Below are 15,666 nucleotides of genomic sequence, written 5' to 3'. Positions count from 1 at the left end.
AGGAACTGAAAGGCATCTGAATGAGATCAAAATGGTGGGGCTAGGGCTTTCTAAGGGAGATGAGGGGAATGGACAAGGGGAGTCCATAAGGAACCTAAAACAGGAGCCAGATTCTTTTTAGGGCAAGGGGCAAAGGAGCATCTGAAAAGGTAAGGCTAAGGCTTTCAAAGGGAGATGAGGGGCTGGGGCCTGTAGACAAATGGCAGTCAGATTCCCTTTGGGGCAAGGGGCTAAGATCTTGGCTTGGGCCTACACCCCATCAGCCCCATTGTTGTTTGCCCTTTGTTTTGAAGAGGACCAAGGCATCAGGAAGGTGATGCCATGACTTGCAAGTGAATTGGATTTAAGTGGGGGAGGGCTGTGCAAAGACACCAGCCTCACTTTCTCCTCTGGAGCTGTCTGGGTCCAGTGGCAAGATATAGATCAGGGGGACTGGAGATGGCCCTGGATGCAGTGGGAGACCTTGGCCTTTTTAAGCTAAGGTCTTTTTGAGTTCTCACTTTGACTGAACAAACACTCATTCAGGGATTAAGACTAGGCAAGAAATGAGCCAAGGAATGGTTCCTTTAACCTAATAAAAAAATCAATCTGGGAGGGGGAGACCCTCAGGGTTTCTGGACAAAACAGAAACAAGTAATTTACATTCACTCTGAGTCATCCAGGTCCAAACAAAGGGACTTGGGCTGGGACCTATTGTTGGCCAATCAATGAGAGCCAGAGTGAATTGAGCTTAAGGAGTGGTCTTTAAGAAAGAAATCTAGCTAATAAACTGTAAGATATTTCGCTAGGTTTCAGCTATCAAAATTCTTATTCCTTTGGGCAGAACACCCATAGGTAAGGGTATGATACCCTACGGATGGAGGAAGAGGAAGGAAAGGAAAGGGAAGGGTAAGAAAGGGAAAGGAAGAGATGGGAAGGGAAGGAAGGAAAAAAGGAAGGAAGGAAGGAAGGAAGGAAGGAAGGAAGGAAGGAAGGAAGGAAGGAAGGAAAGAAGGAAGGAAGGAAGGAAGGAAGAAAGGAGGGAAGGAAGGAAGGAAGGAAGGAAAGAAGGAAGGAAAGAAGGAGCTGTGTTGCCCAACTGGAGCTGACCAGTTGGGTCCTCAGGGGAGGGGGGACAGCTGGAACTACTCACAAGTGGTTGTTTGTCCTTCATTCTTGAAGAGGACCATCACATCAGCAATGTGATGCCATGACTTGCAAGTGAATTGGATTTAAGTGAGGGAGGGCAGTGAAAAGTCACCAGCTGCACTTTGTCCTCCAGAGCCAGCTGGTTCCAGTGGCAAGATATAGATCAGGAACACTGGAGATGGCCCACCTCTCCCTCCCCTCATAGGTTCCATTAATTGAAGTTGAAGGGTAACAAGGAGGACATGCTGATGTGTGAACTTGGTGGGACTAATGCTATGTAGAAACCATGCTAAGTGTGTGCAGGGATGGAATAGAGGGGAGCTTGTGCCCCAAGGTGTTGGGGGAAATGTTTGTATATTTGTTCTTGCTATGTCTTTGAAATTAATGATCCTTTGTAAAAGCTAATTGATGTTAAGTGGTTAAATAGTGAGGGAAATACAATTGGTAGGAACTTGAGCCAACAGCATGAAAGAAAGATATCCGATGTGTCTGGTTACTCCTAAAACCCTTGAAGAGGTAGGTGTAGCAGCTCAGATAGTAAGACAGAACATTGATTGCTACACACACACACACACACACACATATACACATATATGAGTTTTTTTTTGGTGAGGCAGTCAGGGTTAAGTGACTTGCCCAAGGTCACACAGCTAGTAAGTGTCAAGTGTCTGAGGCCAGGATTTGAATTCAGGTCCTCCTGACTCCAGGGCCAGTGCTCTATCCCCTGCGCCATCTAGCTGCCCCACATTTTTTTTTTAATATTTACTTATCTATGCACACATTGCTCTCCTCTACCCCCGAGTAGAATGTAAAGAGAAAGGATTGATTTCTTTGCCTTTGTGTCTGTAGCACATAGCATAGTGCCTGGCACATAGCAGGCACTTTTAATAAATGCTTGTTGAATTGAATTGACTAGATGATCTCTGAGACCCTTTCTCTTGGAGGCAAATATTTCTAGTTCTTTCCAGTTCTGAAAGCCTGTGACTTATTGTCTCCTTCTTTGAATCACTCCCTCTTACCACTTTAAAAAAAATTCCTTTCCTATGAACTTATAGTCTATTTTGAATTATGGCCACTTATGTACCTATCCACAAATAGATTGTAAACTCCTTGAGGGCAGGGTCACATCTGATTTATCTTATTTTTGTATCTCTCTAATATGGAGCATAGAGAACTGCACAGAATAGGTACTTGCTCAGTGTATTTGAATAATTGAATGAATGAACCATTCAACATTTCCTCAGACTAGAAGAAAAACATTGGAAAAGATGTATTTATCTTTGAGGGCTGCTTTAGATGTAAACTACTAAAGCGAGGATTTTCATTTGTTCTGAATGCAGTGTTTGCTAATAGCCTCTCGCTAGATATTGGGTATCTGTTCTTCCTTGCATTTTTCATTTCTGGATCTTTAAACATTAAATGAGAGGTGGCAGTACAGAGGAGACTAGACACAGATGACCTCAAAGGGCATCTGTCAGTATTGTGTTCAACTGCATTCCCTGAGAGGACTTTAAAAAAACTCAAGGACTGATGATGAAGCATATCACTCACCTCCTGATGGACTCAAAGTGAAGGAGACCTTTCTGGACATGGCCATTGGGGAATGGATATGGAAGTCCAAGCCCATGGCTGACAAAATCTCAGGCTTCTGGCCATACCCATAACACTTTGGGAACAAACTGAGAAGGAACTGAGCTGTGTAAACAGACCACAGGGAGTTTCCAAGGCAGGGTGAGGGAGAAGCAGCTAAAGTATCAGAAAGCAGGTTTCACCTGGCTACCTGCCAGAAGGCAAAGTTGATAATTGCCATCAATCTCATAAGGAGACAGATGGAACTGGAGCATGGTGTTTGCCCTGTGACTGAGACAGAAATTGCTTGACAGCACTTCCTTTTTAAAAATTATGTATGTATTATTTTCAGTCAGGAAAAATCTGCCTTCTTTCTCTCCTACCTCAACTCCTCCTCTCCCTAGCTGAGAACAAAAGAAAAATGAAATCCCTGTCATAAACACAAAATCAAGCAAAACCGCATTGGCCATGTCCAAAAAGAGTATGTCTTATTCTGCACTGAGTCCTTCCCCTCTATGTCAGAAGGTAAGCTTCATGTTTCATTATGAGCCTTCTGGGATTATGGTTTGTCATTATGCTGATCAGAATTTCTGAGTCTTTTAAAGTTGTTCATCTTTACAATGTTGCTGTTACTATATAAGCTATTCTCCTGTTACTGCTCACTTCATTTTGCATCAATTCATAAAAATCTTCTCAGGTTTTCCCTTTATCATTTCTTACAGTGCAGAAGTATTCCATCACATTTATATACCACTATTTATTCATCCATTCCTCAACTTATGGGCACTTCCTCAAATTCCCAATCTTTGCCACCATAAAAAGACCTATAAATATTTCTGCATATCCTTAGTCAAAGCTTGTTTTGCTTAGGACAGATTCCCTCCCTCAATCTATCACCCCTCTAATTTCCCTTTCTCCCTTCTCCCCTTTCCCAAATTGTATTTCTCTATCTAACTGTGTGTGTGTGTGTGCACACTTATATGTATTCTTTCCTCCTTTTATCACTTCAGATGAGAGTGGTAGGAAGTAGTATAGACAAGCTTCCCTCCATAACTCCTCTAAACAGATCTAGAAAATGCACCAGACTTAATCCTAGTGGGGAAGTCCAGAAAAATTCACAGTGAGTCATTTGTCTAGACCAGCTTATCCTAGGGAGACAGATAGAGAGGTCTGTAGAGACTAGGGACCAGACAGGAGCACGCTGAGAAAGTGATCACCCCAATGTCAAAGGAGTATTTATTCACTGGGGCAAGAAAAAGCTCTGAGTCCATACTGGGGCACCACCAGACCCATATGCAAATGGGGTCAGGTAGCAATTGGAAGTTTTGTCGCCTTCTACCCATTTCTCAGTCACAGAGGGTACTGAGAAAGGAACCTGCACATGGGGGTGGCCTTCCCAGGTAGGGAAGCTCTGGGCAATGTACCAAGAAAAAAGTTCAAAAACAAACAGCTGTGTGACTCAGATTTCAGGTGCAGAGAACATTTCCAGAATCTATCCCAGGCTTCAGAGGAATAACCAGGGTTTCTCTATTCTCTTTCCATTCTTCTTTCAAGATCCTGACATGTAGAACCCAGGCCTTATATAATTAGAGTCCCTCTATGATCTCTGATGATAGGGTTCAGTAGGGGCATATGTATCATTTCCCATATTAGAAGGTGAGCAGTTTATCCTCTTTTAGTACTTCATCATTGCTCATTTCTGCTTACTTTTGAACTTCAAAGTTTCTATGCAGCTCTAGTATTTTCATCAGGAAAATTAGATATTCTCTACTTCATTAAAGATTCTTTGCTGGATAAATTATTCTTGGCTGTAAGCTTGTATTTGCCTTCTGGAATATCATATTCCAAGCTCTCTGCTCTTTTATAGTGATGGATGCCAAGTCGTGTGTGATCTTGTCTATGTCTCCATTATACTTGAATTCTTTCTGAATGCTTTCAGTATTTTTTTTTCTTTGACTGAGAAGCTCTGGATTTTGGCTACAATGTTACCAGAGGTTTTCATTTTGGGGTGTCTTTCAGGAACTTTCTGTTTCCACTTTGCCCTCTAGTTCTAAGAGATCTGGAGATTTTCTTTTAAGATTTCTTGAAATAAGATGTCTAGGATCTTCTTTTTTTTCCTTTGTTCATAGTGTTCAGGCAGTCTAGTGATTCTTAAATTTTTTTTTCTCCTTAATCTATTTTCCAGGCCAATTGTTTTTGCTATGAGACACCTTACATTTTCTTCCATTTTTTCAGTCTTCCGACTGTGCTTTAATATTTCTTGTTTACTTGTGATATCGTTGGCTTATATTTGGTTCATTCTAATTTTCAAGGAATTTGTAACTTGGGAAGGGTTTTACATATCTTGTTTATAGCTGTTTAATTCCCTTTACAATTCTTTCCTCCATGGCTTTTATTTCCTTTTCATTTTTTTTTCCTACAGTGCTCTCATTTCATTTATAAAAACATCCTAAACTCTTTAAAAAAAAAGTCTTGGCTCATTTCTTCTAGAAATTTTAGTTGAATTTGTGCCTAAGCTACTTGTTGTTGTTGTTGTTGTTTTTGGGGATATGATTTCTTGTAGATGTTCTGGAGTCATTTTCTTTGGTATTTGAGTCTTGGGTATCCCTGCCATCATAATAGCTTTTCACAGTGGGATTATTTTCTTTCTTTCTTTGCTCATTCTTCCAGCCTACTTCCTGACTTTAGATTTGATGTCAAGTCTGGGTTCAGTGTACTTCTGGAGGGAAGATCTGGGCTGGTCTTGCTGCTTCTTTCTTGGGGTATTGAGTGTTATGTTTCTTCAGGTTTTTAGGGACAGTTCAGGCTAGGTACCTGTAAGCTCTGATTTCTGTCCCCTAGTCTGAGCTCTGCAAGTCCTGATGTGGGCTTCAGTCTGAGCAAGAGTAGCCTGCTCCTATACTCAGTCATTATCAGCTGGCAGTCTTTGTTGGTCTTGAGTGACAGAACTGCAGGCTCTCCTTTACTTTGGGACTCCTGCCTTAGGCATTCCTCTGTAGGCTTCAGATTGGGCTAGAAGCTAGAACGGAGACCCCACTCTACTCCTGAGGTTTGAGTCACACTACTGATTCTGGTGCTTGAACTTGCTCCTCAACCAATGAACTATGTCGGGCCTGCAGCTGCTCCCTATCCCTGAATACCATCCCTGGACATAGGTGTCCTTCACTTAGATCTGTGACCCAGACCTGGATAGTGGATGCCAAAGCTCCTGTTCCTGGTCAATGCCCATCGTGGGTCTGGTACTTCTTGTCTTGTTTACATCCTTTCCTTGTGCACGCAAACCAAGAACTTGTAATGAGTTGTGGTTTTATTTTTTAATCTCTATTTCCCTGGATTTAAACATGGATCCAGGAAGCACTATGTGGGAACAATTAGAGAGATACTGAGACTAATTAAGTACATTCTGTGTATGTTCAATAGGAAGTGAGCTGGCATAACAACCTTCAAGCACTATACATTGGTCTGTGCGCTCTGAGCATCTGTTTGTAGCTATACTCCTTAGCTCTGGTAGGATTGCTGTCATTGAGGGATCTCAAAAACATGCTCATTTGCAGGGTCAAGAGTCTTTCATGTACATGCCTAGCAGCACTGCAAGGATAAGTAAAGATCATTAAATGATGTGATATTTCAGTGTTTATGATGATATTAAAGTTTGTTTTTCCTTTTTTTATAGCTCAACAGTGATGGTGGATCCATATGCAAAATTTCATTCATTCATTTCCTAATATTTATATGTAAAGCGATGTGCTAGGTACTATGGGACAAAAGCAATATTTCCGTCTTTGAGGAGCTTATAACCTTGCTGATATTTAACATCCTCTCAGACTATTCCATTGGGACTATTTAACAAATCCCTACCAAGATGAATCTCTTAAAAGCACTGCATTTTGCATGAAAGTTAATTGTAGTGTGGTGCATCAATAGCTATCCACATATTTTTACACTTAGTATCTGTAAGCCAAGGATTGGAGATTTTTTTGAAGAAGTGGACATATTTCTTATATTGCTCATTTTTAATGTGAGAAAATTAAATCTTGATGTTAAAAAGAGGAAAGTTTATTAGACAGACATAGTATTGAACTTTTAAAGACAAATGGGACAAAAACATGAGTACTGCCACTTCTGGTACTTGAGGCAATATTTAATTGTGAATCAAAATTTGTGAATGTAGGGTGATTGAAAGGGCAAGAATACAGAGAGTATCATAGGGAAAAATATGGACTTGGAGCTAGGATGGTCTTTGGGAGTCATCTTGTCTAACCCCTTCATTTTATAAATGAGGAAGTTGAGATCCAGCAAAGTTAAGTGACTTGTCCAAGGTCACACGAACAGGAAGGGGGAGAGCTAAGATTCAAACTCAGGTCCTGTAGCTTCAAATCTAGTTCCCCTTCTACCATGCCACGTTTTCTCCTTTCTGATTGCAGAGTTTGTGCAATAAATTGTAAAATGTCCTGAGTGTCAGGACATGGTGATTCAATTTCTCAAATCATTACTGGGCAACAAGATGACCTCACAATACTTTAGTTTCCCCACCCATAAAAAGAGGATAGTAGCTTTTGACTATTATCTTTTTTTTTGGGGGGGGGAGGTAACTGGGGGTCAAGTGACTTGCCCAGAATCACACAGCTAATGAGTGTTATATATCTGAGGTTGGATTTGAATTCAGGTTCTCCTGACTTCAGGGCCAGTGTTCTGTCCACTGCACCACCTAGCTGCCCCTTACCCATTATCTTATAGGGGATCTATGAGATGGTGAAAAGAAACACTCAGTAAAAGTGGAAATAGCCTACTAGTGATGTTTGTGGTAACACTCACTGATAGCCTTATCAGGCAGGGGATGAGATTTCAAGGCTGAAGAAAAAAATAAACCAAAATTTGTCCTAGCTAATAACAAATGTATAAAATTACCAGTTCAGCTAACTTGTTCTTCAATACACGTAGCACTTCCAACTCTCAGGGTGGATCCCAAGGAAGAGGCTATTTCAGATTCAGGTGTGAAGTCACATACTCTCTTTAAAAAAAGGTGACAACTATAATTTATTAATGCAATCACAAGTATAGCAAAATTTTTCTGAAGAAGGCATATAAATAAGCAGCCTCAAACACGAAAGAATCAGACACTGTACCTAGAGTCAAGCCTTTATTGTAATGGATTCATATCACTTTTGAAAAATTTGCATAACCTTGCAAAAATACAAAGATGTGTTTTCAGCATCATAGAACTCTTTAAATAAGAAATTAAATAAGTAAATGGTCCCCTCTGAAAATGCTGTACCAGGCCTGACTAAATTAAGAGGAAGGAACATTACCATTGTACACAGTTGTTCAGCAAACAAAAGCCCAAATATAGCTATAGATGTGCTATTAATTTTGTGGGGTAAAACAATCCCTGCCTGGAAGACAAATTTGCCATTGTGAAAAGAGGACTGTTCTTTAATCTCTTTAGACATTTCTTAAACCCACAATAGATTTTCCTTAAAACAAATATTCTTTTAAATCCATGCATTAAGTGTATCTAAAAGAAACCAAGCCAGTCCAATTCATAACATACTTTGTATGAATAGTCAGTCAATATTTCATAGAGACTTGAGGTGAGACCCAAACTGTCAGCTCTATCTACTGACATGCATGAGTTGGAAATCATTGATCTTTTCAATGTAGGCAGCATATCAAAATATATATTGCAATATATCCAACTGTCAACAAAATGGAGGCACTGCAAATCCTGTTATTTGGAGCTGAGATGCTGTTCATGTGATAAAGCATTTTATCTGCACTTGTAGTGACCTGTACATTTGTTCAAATCCACAGTAATTTCCACTCTTAATCTTTGTGAAAAATGCTAAAAATAGAAGCAAAAACCCCCTCTAAGCCCCAAGTTGAAAGCACCTTATATGTTTTATTTTAAATTAAAAAAAATTTGACAACAGATTTTGCCCTTATGACTTTCTGTGGTTGACATAAATGGCTTCTGACAAACCTCCAAAGCAAATTCTTTTTGTTGACCTGGTCCCTTCTTCAAGTTTAGGAGCATTCATTGAAAAGTTCATTTTTACCTTCTTAACCTTCTTAAGTTTCATCTTAAATTTCTTAACATGTTTTGCTGAACTCCATTACAACCTCTAATTAATGTAATGTGAACATAAACCAAGGATCTTCAGTGTTAAAGCCACCAGTATTGAAATCATCCTTAGGTTCTGTTGGAAAACCTTATGGAAAATAAATTACAAGTCTTCTGTTCAAAATACAACTTATCTCTAATTTTCTTTATTTGAACAGCAAAATAATTAATAGTATCTTGAATATCTTCCTCCTGATGAACAGGTTGCTCAATGGGAGGGGGGTCAAGGGCCTTCCTCCCAGACACCTTCCTCAGGCCCATTAAGTGCTTAGGGGCAGGACCACTGAACAACCACTGTGCCAGAGGATCGCCCCAGAGGATTGGCAGCAGGCAGTGCTGAGGCAATTAGGATAGAGCAGTCAATGCGAGCATGGGTGCAGTGCCCTCTTTCTGTACACACCCTTACACCATAGTTCATGAACTCCCATTGATGTATTAACCTCACTAGTCACCCAGAAAGGATTCAATTAGTTCAAAGCAAAAACATATAATGAAATAGCGTAGTAAGAAAAGTAGCAACAAAAAATTTTTCTCATAAACTGGGTATATATTCTCCCTTAAATAAACATATTCTCAGTGGGAAAAGTGGGCACAAATGAGGAACTGGGGTGGCCAGGGAAACTTACATTTCCAATGCTTCAGAGCTGCAATAATCATTTGGCTATATCACTGTGCCTCTCTCACCAGACATACTTCCTGCTAGCCTCTTCTGGTCACATCGTCTCCACCACTCAATGTATTGCTGGTCACATGATTTTTTTTCCAACCAGAACCAATCCCATTTGGCACATGACTGTGAAGATTCTGGATTCAGTTGAAGTTCTTGGCTATAAGGGATTTTTCTGCCTAATGAGAAGAGTGAATTTTGCCACACTCTTTTAATTCAAGCCCCATGATTTTTTTTTTTCACAGCTCTTTTGGTAGCAACCCTTGCCTTAGCCTTGGACCAGCAGCTCTTCTTTTGTGAGGAAATTTTTTCCTGTTTTTTTTTTCTCTTAAGGAGAGACATATCTGTTCCTTTCCAGAATCCTGACTACCAATCCTTCCATCTCCAGGAAGAGATTCTTTGCATCAGGGACCAAACTTAATCTTTCACTTAGATGAAATTTTCTGGTCTGGGGCTTGTGACCCTCTGTCACATACTTTGGCTTTTTTGAGCAGTCACTATGCCTCCCAACTTTAATCACTAAAGGCTAGCCCCATTCCATTTAGGGGCTACTTGCCCATCACAGCTAAGGGCCCTAAGATCCCTGGGGTTTCCACAGTTGTTAACTTCAAATCCTCTTTGGCTCTCCTATGTAGATGAGTGGGGAGAAATAAAGGCATAACCAATTAATTAATCAGTAATTAATCAGTAAGTGTTTACTAAATGACTGCTGTGTGTCAGGTATTATGCCAAGTGCTGGGGATATAAAGACAGAAATCAAATAGCCCTTGTCTTAAAGGAGTTTACTTTCTAGAGGGAGAGACAGCTTGTACGTATAGAAATATATACAAAATAAGGGATGGCTAGTTGGTGCAACAGATAGAGCATTGGGCCTGTGGTCAGGAAGATGTGAGTTCAAATCTGTCCTCAGATACTTACTAGCTGTTTGACCCGGGGCAAGTCACTTAGCCCCTATTTGCTTCAGTTCCTCATCTGTAAAATGAGGACACACTGAAAAAAGGAAATGGCAATCCACTCCAATATCTTTGCCAAGAAAACTCCATGGATGAAGTCCATGAAGTCACATAGAGTTAGACACGAGTGAACCCCAACAATATACAAAATATATAAAAAGTTCACTAGTGGTTAGAAGAATCAGGAAAGGCTTCATGGAAAAGATGGTGCTTGAGATAGGTTGTGAGGGAAAAAATAAATTCTTAGAGGAGGAAATTCATTTTAGGCAGCCATAGAGATGGAAGATAGAATATTGTATGTGAGGACAACAAGAAGGCTAGTTTGGCTGGACCATAGGGGCATATACACCATATGATAAAGCTGGAAAGGTAGATTAGAATCAGGTTATAAAGGTTTTTAAACACTAAACAAAGGGGCCCATGGGTCCAGCTCATTGTCTCTCCCCTTACCTAGCCACATTCCTGGCCTTTCACATGGTTACACATCTAGCAAAGGCTGAAAAAGGCTTTGGACTTATCACTGTACACATGAAAGACCAACCAGATTATAAAGCATTCTTTGTAGAGGCAATCCAAGTAGTTAGACTGTGAACTCTTCATGGCAACTCACCCAACCAGGTAGCACCCAAATGTGAGTTAAAAGAATAATTACATGAGTATGAAGAGGAAGATGTGGTCAGAAAAGAAAATACTGTACTGTTTTGATCAATATAAGGTTGAGCTGAGCTGAAATTACGAAAACTGATAGAAGAAATCCTTGGTTGAATATTTTGTTATACTGAAGGAGAACAGCCTAGGGAAGCCCTAGTATTCAAAGAAGTCAAATATAAAGGTAGTGTGGTGGAAAGAATATTAAACTGGACATTAGGAGACTTGGGTTCAAGTTCTGGATTTGCCACTAGCTGTGTGAGCTTAAGAAAGTCCCTGAAACTTTCTGGGCCTCAGTTTGTTTCCTCAGCTAGATGGTACAGTGGATAGAGCTCTGATCCTGGAGTCAGGAGGACCTGAGTTCAAATTCAGCCTTAGACGCTTACTAGCTTTGTGACCCTGAGCAAATCACTTAACCCCATTTGCCTCAGTTTCCTCATTTGTAAAATGAGTTGAGAAGGAAAAGACAAACCACTCCAGTATCTTTGCCAAGAAGACCCCAAATGGGGTCATGAAGAATCAGACATGACTAGAAAAACAACCCAACAACAAATGAAGTGTGGTTGGATAATGAAGGGGTAGGAGGGGAAGTCGATGAGAACATTCCTAATTAATTGATTCCCCCCAATCTCACCCCAAACCTAGTTGATGAAATCATAGAAAGGACAGATAATAGAGAAAACAAAATGTTAATATGTTAAACAAAGTGCTAAGATGAGTCTGCATTAATACTTCTTTACAAAGTGTGAAGAAATTTTCTTTCATGGAATTAGAGAGTAATTAGCTATTGACTGGCCAAGGATATGCCCTGCTCCCAAAGGATGGCCTTTAAAAAACAGAACATGTTCTTCAGATAGACGTATTTGAAGCAGGAAGTGGCTACGAGGAATATTACCTCTGGCAGCAGAGGGAAGAGCCAGTTACAGAAGAAGAACACAGATCTTGAGAAAGGGATGCCTCTTTGCTGTTCTCTTTTTCTGCCTCCGCCAAAGGACAGCTGGGAATGGGGAGGGGATTTATCTGTACTCCCACCCTGTTAGTCATGGTGCTTTGCCTTTGAACTACTAATCTGACAGGAGAACCAGCAGGGAGGATGGGCAGTCAGTGAAGGAAGCTGAGAAGAAGACCATCAGTGCATTCAAAAGGGAATTAGCCCTGGTAGCCAGGAGTAAAACTATGGAGAGAAGCAGGTCCAGGGAGCCTGGCCAGACAACCTTCTCAGCAGAGGTGCTGTGCCCAGCAGGGAGGAGTGTGAGGACACTGAGGCACATCAGAATCCTGAAGCCTTGGTTACATATGTTCCCTCATTTCCAATGTACTCTATGTATGTTATCACTTTTTTTCATTGATGTGTGTAAGCATATCAATATGAGCTTGAACTATAATTTTAGAAGTGAAGATCCGTAGAGTATCTTGAATTGGGTGTAGTGTTTCTTATTCCAGGGACCCAATCTGAGACCTGTCTGGCCTGGGAGGTAGACCAAAGGATGTATTACAGAAGAGTATAGATTACATGATAAGGAAAACCCATTATAGAATGGCATACCTGACTTATCATCTGATTTTCTGAGAGAAAGCAATATGGCTACAAGAGTAGCTTTTATCAAAGGGAAGTCCATATAAGAAATAGGGAATCAAGAATAGGAAAAGAGTATTATTATTATTATTATTAAGCAACAAAGAAATTTTAAGCAGAGAACCTGAGGAATTTCAAAATTTGGAGGCAGCAGGAAAAGCTATTTGTTATGTAAAATTGAATTTGGGAGGTAAACTGCTCAGCTTTCTTATTAACATGATTCTATGAAATAGTTTTCCTTTAAAAAAGAATTTTTTGAGTTTTTAAAAACATCACTGTCATTTCTCAATATCTCCTTCCATAAATCCCTCCTTTCTTTTTTTTCCTTTCCCAGCTTTTTAATGGCTTATTTTCCTTCTCCAGCTTTATTTTTTAGTAGTATTTTATTCTTTTCTAATTACATGTAAGACACACTTTAGCATTCATTTTAAAAACAATTTTGAATTCCAAATTTTCTCCCTCTCTCCTTCACCTCCCCCTCAAGACAGTAAGCAATTTGATATAGGTTACATATGTGCAATCATGTAAAACATATTTCTATTTTAGTTATGTTGTGAAAGAAGAAACAGAACAAAAGAAAAAAACAAAAAAAATAAAGTACAAATAGTATGCTCTGATCTGCATTCAGATTTATCATGTCTTTCTTTGGATATGAACAGCATTTTTCCTCATGAGTCCTTTGGAATTGTCTTGGATCATTGTATTGCTGAGAATAGTTAGGTCATTCATAATTGATCATTGTACAGTTTTGCTGTTATTGTGTACAATGTTCTCCTGGTTCTGCTCACTTCACTTTGCATCAGTTCATTTAAGTCTTTCCAAAAAACCCTCCTTTCTAACAAAGTATACTTGAACAAAACTGACACAATGACCACGTTTAATTCCGACTAATTCTGTACCTAGAGTTCGCCTTGTCTGTTGAGAAAAGGGCCATATGAGGGGCAGCTAGGTGGCGCAGTGGGTAGAGCACTGGCCCTGAAGTCAGGAGGACCTGAGTTGAAATCTGGTCTCAGACCAAACGTTTGACACTTGTTAGCTGTGTGACCCTGGGCAAGTCAGTTAACCTCAATTGCCTAAAAATAAAAAAGAAATATATTTTAAAAAAAGAAAAGGGCAGTATGAGGAAACTGACAACCTGAGAAATTAAATGAAATGCTTAATGTCACATGGCTATTAACTGCAGCATTATACTGCAGTTGATTTTAATTCAAAATGTATTGCCTTTTCCAGGAACTTGGTGATGCTATCCCTTAGAAATAAGGTTCTAACATGGAGCCATACATACAACATGTGCTTCATTTTCTCAGACTGATTACTCTGATTGATAGAAATGCCTAAGTATTTTGTTTTTCTTTTGGCCATAATAGAAAGGTGGTTTCTGACTGCTTGGAATAGGGAATTTGAGGCAATGATGAAAAAAGAAAAAACTTTGTAATATTCACATTCCCAGAGGTCCTACTAATTGTGATATCAAGACAATTCCAAGGTTTTATATTTTAAAGTCAACTAGAAGACCGTTAAGAGACTATATAGTAACTCCCATTCCTGTTTTAGAGATGAGGAAATTGAGACCCTTGCTTAATGTCACAGAGGTAGTGAGTGATATAATTTAGATCTGAACATGTCTTTGGATTCCCAAGTCTAGTGCTTTTTCTTTAATTTTAAGCTATCTGTATTTTATACTACTTAGAACAAGCTGATTCTACTCTTCCTCTTACTTTCTCCCAGCACAGACCCAAATAATTGGGTTTTGCCTTGTTTTTTCTTTTCTCTTTTGTAATCACACCACAAAATCTATAGTTTGTCTGAGGCTCTCCTTTTCTGTGATTTGACTCTTCCTTTCCCTGTCTCTTCCTTATGCAACTGTATTTCTACCTCTGTAATAAATTATGTTTATTTTCATTTTTAAAATCTGTGTTTGCCTGAAATCTCTATTCCCTTCTATTCTATGTTTGAATAATCATTTTGTCATACCCCAAATACAAGAAATAGTTAAGTTCCTCCAATTTACTCTTTTTTTTAAACGTCTCTTTTTTTTAACCACCTAAGTCTGTAGCTCATTGTCCCTTAGAGGTGATAGAACTCTGAAGCGACAACCATCTCTTCTTCCCTTTCACATGAGATAATATTTGTAAAGCACTTAGCACAGTGCCTGGCACAAAGCAAGCACATTCATTAAGTGTGTTCCCTTCCCTTCCTTCTTTCAGAATATAAGTACTTGATCATCACTTGTCCCTTTTGAGTTGTTCAAACTTTCTTAGGTTTTTTTTCTTCTGTGGATTTTGCCTTTCAAAGACTCTCTCAAGCTCTGGTTTTTTCATTAGAAATGCATAGAAATAATGATTTCCATTAAAAGTTCATCTTATTCCCTGCTAGAATTATGATTAACTTTTTCTTAAGTATAAGCCCTTTTCATTTCAATATATCGTATCTAATTTTTTTTTAATTTCTTTTCATTTAATTGAAGTATTATCCTATGTAATTTTGACTGGAGTCCCTTAGTATGTAATCTGATTTTTCCTGGCTGATTTAAGGTTTTTTCATTCATTTTTTCCAATATGGGGGCTCTGAATCTTGGCAATCATATTTCTGGGAATGTTATGTTTGTGTTTTCTCTCTGGTTGTAACCTGTGTATTTTGTCAATCTGTATTTGGTCTTTTGGTTCTAATGTTTCTAAGTCATATCTCTTTGTAATTTCTTAAATTTTCTTAAAGCATTTTATTTAATTATATTTTTTTCTAGGAGCCTAATGATCTTCATTTGATTTCTCTACACTTGTCTTTTAGGTCAGCAGTTTTTGTTAGTAGATATCTCATATTTCTTCCAATTTTGTTGTCTTTTGACTTTAATATTATTGCTATATTTAGTTTTTCATACATTTATTTTTATTGCAGAAATTTTGAGTTCTGTTTCCTCCATCCTTCTTTCAGGATATTTAACATGTTTCTAAGCTGTTTGTACTACTCTTTACTGTTTCCTTCATTCTTTTTTAGGCTTTTGAAC

Source organism: Phascolarctos cinereus, unplaced genomic scaffold, assembly GCF_003287225.1.
Source record: "Phascolarctos cinereus isolate Bilbo 61053 unplaced genomic scaffold, phaCin_HiC Scaffold_4;HRSCAF=312, whole genome shotgun sequence".
Classification (NCBI taxonomy): domain Eukaryota; kingdom Metazoa; phylum Chordata; class Mammalia; order Diprotodontia; family Phascolarctidae; genus Phascolarctos; species Phascolarctos cinereus.
This window is presented reverse-complemented; position numbering follows the sequence as displayed.